Source organism: Cervus canadensis, chromosome 30 (genome assembly GCF_019320065.1).
Source record: "Cervus canadensis isolate Bull #8, Minnesota chromosome 30, ASM1932006v1, whole genome shotgun sequence".
Lineage (NCBI taxonomy): Eukaryota > Metazoa > Chordata > Mammalia > Artiodactyla > Cervidae > Cervus > Cervus canadensis.
In genome coordinates, this window is record NC_057415.1 from 19,474,544 (window position 1) to 19,487,013 (window position 12,470).

A 12,470-nucleotide genomic window follows, 5' to 3' on the forward strand; every position below is an offset into this window, starting at 1 on the left:
TAAATTGCTCCCAAAAGGGATGAACCATAGACTGTGTGGTACTTACTGTAAGTGTCCAAGTGGATAATAGCAAAAAAAGGTAAATCTTGAGTTGTTTTCAGGAAGAATTGAAATCTGTCAGATCAGGAGCAAAGCAGCCTGCCTACCTGAGGCTATGTTACCTCCCCTGTGAACTGCTAACATTAGCTACTGTGGTAACTATATTGCATCTGGATGCCCCCTCCCTAGTCATTTTGTCTTATAATTGCAAGCATCAAAAGATTCGATGGACATGAGTTTGGTGATAGACGGGGAAGACTGGCATGCTGCAGTCCATGAGGTCCCAAAGAGTTGGAAACGACTGAGCGACTGAACTGAAGACATGGCTAGGATGATATTTAAAATGGTACTTCTTAAGCATAAAGGAGGACAACAAGGACCTATTGCACATGGAACTCTGCTCAATGTTAACGTAGATGGGAGGGGAGTTTGGAGGAGAATGGATGTATGTATATGTGTGGATGAGTCCCTTCACTTTTCACCTGAAGTTATCACACTGTTAATCAGCTATGTGCTATGCTTAGTTGCTCTGCTGTCCATGGGATTCTCCAGGCAAGATTACGGAAGTGGGTTGTCATGCCATTCTCCAGGGGATTTGCCCAACCCAGAGACTGAACCCAGGTCTCCCGCATTACAGGGGGGGTTCTTTATCATCTGAGCCACCAGGGAAGCCCAAGAATACTGGAGTGGGTAGCCTATCCCTTCTCCAGGGATCTTCCTGACCCAGGAATTGAACCAGAGTCTCCTGCATTGCAAGCAGATTCTTTACCAGCTCAGCTACCAGGGAACTCCTAATTGGCTATACCCCAAAACAAAATTGGAGAAGGAAATGGCAACCCACTCCAGTATTCTTGCCTGGGGAATCCCAGGGATGGAGGGGCCTGGTGGGCTGCCATCTGTGGGGTCGCACAGAGTCAGACACAGCTGAAGCGACTTAGCAGCAGCAAAACAAAATGAAAAGCTTTAAAAAAATAAAGGTTGAATAAGCAATTCCAGGCTCACTAGGAACCAAAGAGAGATCAAGTCAGATAACACTGTAATACTTCTACAGTGTCAGCTGAGGAGATGCTACCCCTTTGTCCCACTCACAAGGTTCAAAACAGTGATATAAAATGTGTTTAAAGCCAAGTGAATCTATGTGTGCTAAGTCGCTTCAGTTGTGTCTGACTCTCTGTGACCCTATAGACTGTAGCCTGCCAGGCTCCTCTGTCCATGGGATTCTCTAGGCAAGAATACTAGAGTCGATTGCTATTTCCTACTCCAGGGGGATCTTCCCGATCCAGGGATCAAACCCAGGGATCTCATGGCTTCTGCATTGCCAGGTGGGTTCTTTACCACTAGTGCCACCTGGGAAGCCCAATAAGTCTCTGACTATACTCAAAAAGTAAGAGAGGGAAGCCCCAGACACCAGCATTCTTAGGAATTCCCAGAAAGATGGCTATCAGGCAGGAAGTGGCAGCCAGGAAAACACAGAGGCCCCATGTCAGTCACTGGCCACAGAGCAGAGAGAGGGAAGCCTGAATGGTCAGCAGTGGAGCTAAGGGGGAGGCTGCAGCAGAAGCGACTGGATTTCCTCTCCACCTGCCCAGGAGGAGGTGAGCAAGGAGTGTGGTGGGTGGGTGGGGCAGAGTCAAGACACACAGGCAGTGTCTCGGGGCCAGTGTGTAGAACAGATTGTGTCCTCGGTAGCCTGCTTACTGCACACCCCTCCTGTGTTCAGCAGTATCTCATTATTATTGGGCCCACTTTATAAAGGAAAATACCTGGACTCTCAGAGCTTGACTTGCCAAAATTTCTCACAGCAGCCAGAACCCAGGCCCCTCAGGACCAGGACAACGCAGGCCAGCCAAGTATCATCTGACACTTTAGTTTCCCCCTAAAATAATCCAGGGAGATGAGACTAGAGAGTCTGTCTAATCTGCAGCAAAGGGGGGAATCTAAGGAGGTGTCCAAGCTGTAAGTGCCCTTTCTTTGCAAATTAGTGGAAGTACTATGTAAGCATCTCCTTTTGTGTGACATCATAGTTGTGTAATAACTCATTTTCATCTTCAAAGAGCAAATATTCCCAAATAAAAACCACTAACATCTGGGTAGGTCTAAAGAACCATGTTAGATTTTTTTAATGGTAGCTATTGAGCTCATTTTTGAAAACTAAAAATTATTTCCCAAAAGTGAGAATCACTAGCAGCACCCACTTTATTTATGTGTGAGTATATGTGTGTGCCTGTGCATTCATGCACTTCGTGGGGCAGGTGCTAGGGCTTGTTTAGGAAGTAGTACAACCACTGGAGTGACATTATAGTGTCCACAAACTACTCACACCAGGAAAATTTAAATAAAGAATACTCAAGTTTCCAGCGAAGATTGAGAAATAAAGAGAATTTAGAATTATGAGTTGCAGTTGAATTAGAAATGTAAACTAGGATGTCTTATGGGAGGGTGAAGTAAAATATGACTAGTTTAAAGACTTTGGCAGCATTTTCTGCAGAGCTAGCTTTTCCTGATTCTAATGAATATACGGGGAAAAAATAATTCAAGAACTAATGGAGGCAAGTGGGAGCAGTCTTGGCAAAGGAGAACAGGTAATATTAGACGGTGACAACATTACTTAAAAGTCAGGAGGGCACGCCACTATCTCCACTGAGTCATGATGGAGATTGCCAAGGCATGATTGCTATTGTTGAGTATTGATAGTGTTACTCGCAACAAATAGAAGTACTTCATAAAATAAACTAAGCAAAGTAACCCAGACAGATACCACTGCCATTTTTTATATTTCCATTTTGTCAGCCTTACCACATGAGGAGGAAAAGCTTCCTTTGGGGAAAGTGCTTGAATAAAGTTCAAAGTTCTGGAAGTCAAGAATAAGACCCACTTGAAAGTGCACATGAACAAAATTCTGAAGATAGGAAAGGAGAAGAAGAGCATTCAGTAACAATACATGCTGATTTAACAAAAGGGAGAATAGCAGAAGCCTCAGAATGAACTGTCCTTGAAGTGAGCAGATATTTCAATGTAACAAGTTTTCCTAAAGGGGCTTCCCTTGTGGCTCAATGGTAAAGAATCTGCCTGCGATGCAAGAGACGCAGGAGTCCAGGGTTCGATTCCTGAGTTGGGAAGATCCCCTGAAGAAGGAAATGCCAACCCACTCCAGCATTCTTGCCCAGGAAATCCCAAGGATGGAGGAGCCTGGCGGGCTATAGCCTATGGGGTCGTAGAGAGTTGGACATGACCGAGCGACTGAACGATAACAACAACAAAAGACCCAGTTAATAAATAATAATAATAAAGTTATTCTAACAGCTATACCAGATATACCATGAGAAGGGACTTTTTTTAGAAAATAACTTTGATGTATTACTGGGGTCACAAGGGAAGCCCTGAAAACAATGATGTCAACAGGTGCTGCGCACCATAAGAAAGAGGTAGGTTGCTTTGCAGAGAAAATGAGAGCAGAAGGGGGTGGGGTGGTTTGTGCTGTATTCAGGAGGCTACTTTTGAAAGGATGGGGGTAGAGAGAAAAGAGGAGAGAGATGGGAGAGAGGAGGCCCAAGCAGGCCACTGATGAATATGTGGCAAACACATTAATAACATTTCCTTCTCAAATTTTCAATAAGTCCTCCTAGGCTCTCAGATGCCTTGTGTGAGTGGATTTGTGTTTGTTTGCTGGACTTTGGGTCAGCATTCTGCAGAGCAAGGCATCTCCCCTGGGACTAGGGGTGGTGAGGGTTGACACCCAGAGGAAACTGCAGAATCTAGATGGGTATTTGGACTTTGACTACCCATGTAACTGAGGCTAGGAGACCACCTTAGCTGGATCTTGGGGGCTTAGGGAAGCCCTGCCCATTATTAAATAAGAATTGCCTCTAGATGCCTTTGTGCTGTGTGCTATGGAGGAAACAGCAAAAAAGGACTCCTCCTGAAGAGTTTTGAATTTGCTTGTGATGGAAAGACCAAGACACTAAAAGTGGAAACAGCCAGTAGACATTACTGGTAGAATGTATGGGGAAAAGTATGCCTGCGAGAGAAGCTGAAGGATGGATTGCAGCCATAGCAAGGACCTGGGACACATCCCAGCAAGAAAAGAATGGGCTGCAGGGGGCATTAGCACTTGGACCTCAGGGAAGAGCTGAATAGCGGTGCAGGTATTCTCTATCCCTGAAGAAGTGAATTCATTTAGAAGATTGATAAGCCATATACAAAATAGATAGCCAGTGTGAATTTGCTGAATGATGCAGGGAGCTCACACCTGGTGCCCTGTGACAACCTAGAGGGGTGGGATGGGTGGGAGGTGGGAGGAAGATTCAAGAGGGAGGGGACATATGTATACTTATGGCTGATTCATGTTGATGTATACAAGCATATTAGTTGATTCAGTTGTGTGTGACTCTGTGCAACCCTATGAACTATAGCCTGCCAGGCTTCTCTGTCCATGGGATTCTCTAGACAAGAATACTGGAGTGGGTTGTGACGCCATCCTCCAAGTGATCTTCCCAACCCAGGGATTGATCCGGCATCTCTTATGTATCCTGGGTTGGCAGATGGGATCTTTACAACTAGTGCCACTTGGGAAGCCCGTTGATGTATGGCAGAAACCTTTTTTTCCCCCCAATTAATTAATTTATTTTAATTGGAGGATAACTCCAATTATGATGGCTTGTGCCACACATCAACATGTATCAGCCACAGGTATACATGTGTTCCCCCCAACCCCATCCTGAACTCCCCTCCCTCCTCTCTCTACCCTGTTCCTCTGGGTTGCCCCAGAGCACCGGCTTTGGGTGCCCTGCTTCATGCATCGAACCTGCTCTGGTCATCTGTTTTACAAATGGTAATGTACATGTTTCAATGCTATTCTCTCAAATCATCCCATCCTTGTCTTCTCCCACTGAGTCTAAAAGTCTGTTCTTTACATGTGTCTCCTTTGCTGCCCTGCAGGTAGGATCGTTGGCACCGTCTTTCTAAATTCCACATATATGCAGTTAATATACAATATTTGTCTTTCTCTTTCTGACTTACTTCACTCTGTATAATAGGCTCCAGACTCACCTCATTAGAACTGATTCAAATGCATTCCATTTTATATCTAAATAACATTTGATTGTGTGTAAGTTCCACAACTTCCTTATCCATTCATACACCAATGAACATCTAGGTTGCTTCTTTTTTAATTGGAGGATAATTGCTTTATGATACTGTGTTTGGTTGATGTATGGCACAAACCAAAAACAATATTGTAAAGCAATCATCTTCCAATTAAAAATAAATAAATTTTAAAAGATAGAAGATTGGTAAGAAAATTCAAAAGTAAGTGTAGAACCTATTGTCTAAGGACTTTGAGTTCCAGGTTTGAAAAATTACCCCTGATTCACTTAGGAATGGCTAGAGGAAAACACAGTTTCAGTCTCCTAACTGCCTGCTGAAAAACAAATTCAAGTGTGAGGTCAGGAGAGCAGGTGGGCAAGGGTGAAGGGAAAGATTTGCGGAAGGCCAGGATGAATCAGGGAGAGAGATTCATGGTCAGAGCGCAAAGGGTGAACAGAAAAGGATGCTGCGGGTGGACACACCAGCAGAGGTCTCCGAAGTTTTTGGGAGGGTGGCTGGGTTGAAGTCATGTGGGGCTGGGGTGTGGGCTCATCCCAGCAGCCCCACGACAAGGCCCACTGGGCAAATGTGAGCAGACAGTGTGCACTCTCCCTGTGTCCTGAAGGTCGCTGACGCTGACCTCCACTACAGCCCTGAGCCGCCCTTGTGCCTGGCCTGGGTGCAGAATTAAACAGACAGAGCGTCTTCACGCATCCATGTTGCCAGGTTGGAAATTTCCTAAGGATGCTCCGGAGTCACCCACTTCCACTTAACTCTTGAAGTCTGGACTCAGAGCTTCTCCCAGCGGGTCCCTTAGACCTGCCCAGGTGTACACTGAATCCGGAAAAGATGATAGGGAGAAGGGTTAGAAAACATGGAAGAGCTGGGAGAAAAGTGATTCAGGGAAGACAGACCCGAGAAGAGCAGAGCAGGAGGTTTTCTTTGAGGTGATGAGCCTGAACCTGCTAAGAAGAAACCCACAGGGTGGCTCCTGGCAGGAGAAGGGGGCTGCGGTCCTACACTCCAGGAAGTTGATGGGACAGGAGGCTGACTCACCTGCGGACAGAATCAGAGAGGTCAGTGCAGCAGTCTTCCTCTTCAGAACTTACTCAGAACTGCTAAGTTGCCATACAACTAGCCTTTTCCAGCAGGCAGTTCATAAGATCGCTTCTTTTCTCTCCTTAAAATCATGTCACCATACAATATGAAAAATACAAGTGTGAAATTTAGCTGAAAAGCTCTGACATGCCCGCATGCATCAGCATTTTCTGGACACTTCACCAGTAACAAATTGAGCCAACCAGGGTTCCTGAGAAGGTGGATTGGAGTGAACCTATTCTTAGTCTTCTACAAAGTAGGATAAATGTCACAGTAAATGATGTTTTGCTTCTTTGATTTGTAGTTGCTTTTGTACTGTAGGCCAAGTGGCAACTGAGATCACATCTAGATCACTGCTGTGCAAAATTGTGATAATTATTTTGATAACTCAAGTGAAAGGATTCTGAAATTTTTGATATTGTAAATGAACATCTTTTTCAAAAATCAAGATAATTGCTTGCTATGAATATGCAAATTAGGCCTAAAGCTTGCAAAACACACAGAAAGTGTTTTCGCTAGGTAGAAGGAATCATCTTAGCACCTCCTTAGAGTCATGCAATAAAGCAGAAATGCAGAAAGTGTCACTCTTGTGTTCACTGAATTTGAAAGTAAATTAACTTCAGGCCAAAATGTTCAGTGATGGAGAAAAGTGTAATATAATAACTGATGAAAGCAATAAACAATGGCTAAGCAGAAGGAAATATAAGCAATTACTAGAACCTACTACTTTTTGTTTGTCACTGCATAACATTTTTGCCAATTTCTCTGATGCCTAAAGAACACGAATAGGGTGCCAAAATTGAACTCTGCCTTAAAAATACAGTAATGTGTGTTTTTGATGAAAGCATAATAGAGAACTAATAACAGGTCATATTCCTGGGCATGCCTTTATAAGAACTCAAGGCTTTAAACATATAAAATTACTGTGTGTGTCAAGTCAGGAGCACAAGCAGCATTTCCTCTGCACCCTCCTTTCTCATCCCCACGCCTTTTTCTCATCCCCACCCGACTTCTTCACTCCCTCATGACTAGAGAACAAAGTGATGGGGAAACCAGGGTTTGGTGATAGCAGATTCTGAAACTTCATTCAGAGGAATATTCTGCCTGTAGTGACAGAAATTGTTTGCCTCAGGAAATATAACTGGTCAGAGTAAGGATGTGGGAGTGCTGGACTTCGACACAGTGTGAACAGTATTATCTATACTTCTGAGAGCTCTTAGGGTGTCCCTCAGGGAAGTATGAACTTAACCTGCTGTATTAGTCAAGTGTGTTTAGAGAAACAAAGCCAATAGCATTTAAGGATATCTCTATCTACTTCTCTATCTACTGAGAGAGGAGAGAGATTGAGATTTATTATAAGGAATTGGCTCATGTAAATATGGGGCCTGAGAGGCCCACAATCTGCTTCTGTAAGCTGCAGAGCCAGGAAAGCCAAGCCAGTTGTATAACCATCTGAGTGCAAAGGCCTGAGAACCAGGAGAGCAGATGGTGCAAATCCCAGTCCGAGGGCAGAAAGAATGATGAGATGTCCCAGCTCAAGCAATAAGGCAGAGAGAGAGAGAGAGAGAGAGAGAATTCCCCCTTCCTCTACATTTTGTTCTAGCCAGGACCTCAAATTGGATGAGGCCCTGCACACTGGGAAGGGCAACCTGCTTTACTCAGTCCATGGATTCAAATGTTAACCTCATCCAGAAATACTCTCACAAATACAGCCAGAGTCATGTTTAATCTAGGCACCCCGTGGCCAGTCAGTTGACACATAAAATTAACCATCACACCTGCCTAAGCTCACAGAACTGGCAGGTAGGGGAGTCAGGATGTGATTTCAGGAGCCATGTTCCTGACTACGGTCCACACTGCCTTTTATTCAAACTAGTGGTGCTTTGAAAGGCAGAAAGAAGAAAGAAAAAAGGACAATAAGTACATTATCCTCTTGGTTTAGGCCTATTTTCCTCATATCTGTGGGGTGCTACAGTAGTCCCTTAACTCCCAACTCTTCTTTATTATGTGTTTGTATTACATAATATACTATATACAGTATACACACATACACACATATATGTCTGTGTGTGTGTATATATACATCTTTATGTATATGTGTGTGTGTATTCACACACTAAACCACCACCATGTATTATTACTGGTATTTCTGATTTTCCATCTAAAAATTGTTCTTATGTTGTATATTTAAAACTAATACAATGTTATATGTCAATTATATCTCAACAAAAATGAATACATATATGTGTGTGTGTTGTGTATGTACTATGTATAGAATATTATGTAATATACATATATATACAGGGGCTTCCCTGGTGGCTCAGATGGTAAAGAATCTGCTGGCAATGCGAGAGACCTGGGTTCAATCCCTGGGTTGGGAAAATCCCCTGGTGGAGGGCATGGCAACCCACTCCAGTATTCTTGCCTGGAGAATGCATGGACAGAGGAGCCTGGCAGACTACTGTCCATGGGATCACAAAGAGCTGGACACAACTGAGGGACTAAGCCCACACATATATACATCCCTCATGCCCACTGTTGCAGATTGACCTCCACTCACTTTTTAAAAACCTCAATAGGTCTTCTTGTTAATAAATAATAAAAGTCGAACTCCTTTACTTGGCACTCAACATTTTGACCAATACTAACTTTTCCAGGCTTATCTGTTACCCACAGATTTGCGGCAAAGACTCAGACATGACTTAGTGACTAAAGTACCACCATGTATTATTACTGGTGTTTCTGATTTTTCCATCTAAAAATTGTTCTCACATTGTACATTTAAAACTAATACAATGTTATATGTCAATTATATCTCAATAAAAATAAATTTTATTTAAAAAATATAAAAATTATTTGATATTATACCCCTTAAGGACAATTTGAATAAATTAAGTCACCTGACAAGTCTCTGAAAATGCAAAGGAAAACAGTCCTAGTATCTTAGACCAGAGATTTCCAGCTTTCATTTGTTTATCACACAGTTCTAGCTATATCAAGAAAAGTACATCCGTCCATCCATTTATCTATCAGTCTCTCCATCCACATCAACCCAATTCTCACACACACACACTCACACACACTCACACTCACACTCAAATGCACGTACTAGAGTCAGTTAAAGCATTAAATGATAATGAAGTTTTATGTAACTGATTTTAGACAAATAAATGTAAAAAGAAATTCCAATATTTTCCCTGCATCAAGGAGGATAATCTTGTAACATCCTGGGCATGATGACCCCACATAAAGACCACTGGTCTGTGTAGGGGGCACAGGGGTAAAGGAATAACTGCTCTTCATATACTTGATGAACCAACTGGGACTTTCTTTGTAATTTTGTTTAAGGTGTGTTTTAGGACCTCAGTTCAAAGCTCCTCAGTATTTTTGAATTATAAAGGTATACACACATCCCTATGTATTCCTCCTTCTATTTCTTCTCACTAGCCAGGATTTTAGTGCATAATATTTATAGGTAATATAAATATTTTAAAATTTTCAGCTATTTTGGATGCTTATGCTGTATTTTGGAGCTGAGGCTGGGTGAGTTTCACAAAGTGCCCAATACTGTCTGTTGCTAAACTAGGCAGGAGCGTCGTGGGCCTGCCTGAGTCTCTCCCAGGGTTCGGGGACAGCTGTGTCACTACATGAAATTTACTGAGGCATTGGGAACTACGTAACATTGGGCGATGCATCCATCAGGAGTTGTGTTTATTCAAGCACTGGGTACCCAATTATGGAATAAAAGACCAAAGAATATTAAGTGAAAGTTGCTTAGTCGTGTCCGACTCTTTGTGACCCATAGTCCATGGACTTCTCCAGGCCATAATATGGAAGTGGGTAGCCTTTCCCTTCTCCAGAGGATCTTCCCAACCCAGGGATTGAACCCAGGTCTCCTGCATTGCCGGCAGATTCTTTACCAGCTGAACCACAAGGGAAGCCCAAGAATACTGGCGTTGGTAGCCTATCCCTTCTCCAGGGGATTTTCCTGACCCAGGAATCGAACCAGGGTCCCCTGCATTGCAGCCAGATTCTTTACCAACTGAGCTATGAGGGAAGCCCAAAGAATATTAAGACCCCCTTTAAAAATTGTGGCTAGAGTTCAAATAGCTTTGGAAAAATAATCACCTATTAAAGATTTTATGGGGAGCATCTCCAAATTAATCTTTTAAAGAATACCATCTGGTCTCTGAACTTAGACCTTCTTGAAAATGACAGCTGACCCCAAAGTCATTCTCTTTTGCTGTTTTCTGCCTTGGGTTCCAGCAGCCTTCCCAATAAGTGTAAGATATTTGTAAGATTCATCATCTGTTATTGCTCACTATGTGTTAGGCTTCTAATGTAATAAAAACATTATTTTAAATAGTACATTTTAAAACTTCCTATCCCCTTTTGTGAATGTTTACTAAAGAATCATTATTAAGTCATTAAGGTAAGTATGATAATTTATTATTACATATTTGTTTTTCTACAAAATGAGAACAGCTTGTCTATAATGGTAACAGAATCTTCAGGAACATCTGCTTTGGAGTTAACTTCTAATAGGCCTCACATGGAACAATCTGTTCTCCGTGTACAGGACTCAATCACTGCTGGAGTCCCTGAGAAAAGATGGCACCAAATCAACTCCTGCTGTTTCAATTTATACTATTTTTAAATCATTTTATTTTTGGCTGTAGATGCTCTCTTCTTGAAATAGACAACATATAAGAATTCTGCTAAATTCCATTTCTATAGTAAGACCAAACTATTAAATAGGGGAAACATATATAGTGCATTCAAAGAATGCAATTTTTTGCAAATCTTTGAGGTGTTCTTGCCATTTGAGGAATTCCTGCAATGAATCAGGGGACAAGAAAGCCAAGTTACAGTAATTATTCATAATGTATAGGACAAATGTCTGCAGAACTTTTGTTGTGTGATTAACTGCAGTAGCAATTCATTTGCAACCAATTTCACACATAGTTTTCTGGTTTAACTTTATAAAATACAAATGCAGTCGAGCCAATCTTGCTGTGTAGACTAACCTCTGCTACTCAATGTGTTCAAGACTCCAGCAGCAAGGACCTGACATAGAAGCTTCTAGAATCATAGACTCTTAGCTCCACCCAGAATTAGAATCTGCATTCTAACAAGATCCTCAGGTGATTCACATATCCCCATTAAAGTCTGAGAAATGTGATCTGTAGGGTGGCCTCCCTCAAACTCTGTCGTGGTGAAATTAGTGAAAAGTGGACAATACAGTTTTTCATAAAGCTTAATGTATTCAACTATGTTTTTTTTTAGTAGATATATGATTCGCATACATTCTTGGCATTGTTCTTTATGAAAATGATGTTAATTTCAGATGATAGTAGTTTGGTTTTTACTTAGTAAAATAAAAATCCAACAATCTTATGACAGCTATTAACTCTTTACCTTGTAAAAGAAATGCAATAATCTGAGAAAATTTGCTATGGCAAAGGCCAAACTTCCTCACATGCTCTTTAGAATTGTCACCCCTCCTCCAGCCTCTGTCCCCCACCATAGTCCTCCATTTAGTTCTCCAGTCACCACGTTCTAGTCTTCACCTCCCACAACTCTGGACTCCCTGAGTGAAGTCCCTCTGCTGGAAACCCAACCTCCATCTGACAAGTTCCTTCACTTTCTTCAAGCCCAGCACAAAGTCTCTACCTGTGAGGTCCTCCTCAATGGTGTTGCTATGATGCTTTGCTCACACTGTTATTATAGTGCTTTTCACACTGCATAAAATATTGCTTGTTTAGATGTCAGTCAACACATCTAGACAGCATGCTCCTCAAAAACATGACACCACATTCTATCACTGTCTTCTCAGTTCCTAAGAAAGACTCACACACACACACATACACACACACACACATGCTCAATATGCATTTGCTGAGTGGCTTTGACATACTTGGAAATAAGCCCTGTTTGAAATAGTTATCATTAAATATTCCATTTGATAGGATGAAAATGGTCAGTGGAAAGGCTACTGGTCTAGATGACCAAATCTCTAAATCTGGTCTCAGTTTGCCCCCGCACGTTATGTGACTTTGGTTGAGTCTTATTTGGTAGGTGTCTCAGTTTCCTTATTTGTAAGACAAGAACACTTGCTTTACTTTGCTGCACTGATTTATCCTGACAGTGAAAGGACTTATGAAAGAGTTTATCAAGTTGAAAGCTAAAACATTAAACAAAAGATTAGGTGTAAGTATGAGGCCATACTTTCTCTTTTATCATCCCAC